Source organism: Sarcophilus harrisii, chromosome 1 (assembly GCF_902635505.1).
Source record: "Sarcophilus harrisii chromosome 1, mSarHar1.11, whole genome shotgun sequence".
In the NCBI taxonomy this organism is placed as follows: domain Eukaryota; kingdom Metazoa; phylum Chordata; class Mammalia; order Dasyuromorphia; family Dasyuridae; genus Sarcophilus; species Sarcophilus harrisii.
The window spans coordinates 108902870-108904082 of NC_045426.1; the positions used below are offsets into that span (position 1 = coordinate 108902870).

General features: G+C 33.7%; 1 non-coding gene across 1 annotated transcript; it reads right to left on the minus strand.

Moving 5' to 3' along the window:
• Positions 1-713: 713 nt before the first annotated feature.
• On the minus strand, positions 714-841 carry LOC111719403. The gene has a single exon (XR_002769557.1). It is a non-coding gene; the product is annotated as a small nucleolar RNA SNORA70 (small nucleolar RNA).
• Positions 842-1213: the final 372 nt, after the last annotated feature.

Below are 1213 nucleotides of genomic sequence, written 5' to 3' on the forward strand. Positions count from 1 at the left end.
TTGTTTATACTTTTTACATCATTCAATTATATTTTTATTTCTTTTTATGTATATCACTTATTTTTTCCAACTAGATTAGAAATCCCATGCAATCAGATATCATATTTTTAGGAGGATTTTTAGTAATCTATCACTCATAGTCACATATCTGCCATTTCTACCATTTTCATCAGGATACCTTAAGCCCAAGTGATCAATACATTATTATTAATTTTTGATTTTTTTTCAACTAACATTATCTAGTTTATTTATGCCTGTGAAAGATACATGTCATAGAACACATACCTCATGAGTGGAATACCTGACATTTTTCCAAAGAGGCCCAATTGGGAATATACTCATTCCCACAGCCATTAGGATTGAGACATTTCTCAACTATCCTATACTCAAACTGATCAGCACTGATCAATGAAATTGGTGAAACTAATTGGTGAAATTCCATTTCTTGGAAATGTGGATCTTATCAGTTGGGGATCTTGAACTTGATTCTATGCAAAACTTCAATCACATGCTTTTTATTCTTGAACTTAGTTTGTATTAACATGATAACTTTGTCTATTTATACATGAGATACAGTGTTCCGGAGCTTTCTCACATGCCAGTCTGGAGCCTAGGGAGGTAGGAAACACAATGGAAAATCAAGAATCTCATTTTTTCAAATTATGTAAGGTAAATGCTTTCTTATTCGTAGCTAAGTTTTCTTAACCATAACCAAGTGTTTCTGAGGTCCCTTGTTTTACCCTGTATGAAGAAGAAAATGCATATAAAACTAGGGAAATGCTGTGTGTAATCATTGAACACCAGCTCCACACTGAGATAATTGGGTTGTTTTAATTTGTTGACTTGTAAAATAATAGTCTGGAGCAGTAGGTTTGAATATTATAGTAACAAATTTGAATATAATCTTTAGGGTCACAGGCAGAATCCTTAGAGCCTATGAATAACTGAATGGTATAGTCTCAGCAGGTAGAGAAAATGATTTGGTTATCATTTTGCAGAGTTGTGCTCACAGAAAGCAGAGATTTCATTGAACATTTTGTGATCTTGGATAGGGCATTTCCTTTCTTTAAGTTTCAGTAGCATCACTTATTAGATGAAGTACTTGAACAAGCTGACCCCCGTGGCCCCATTCTACCCCATGACATTCTAAGATCCTAATGGTTTTCTCATTATTTTTTTTCATTTCCACCTGCTTTTGATCAGGTCATCTCAT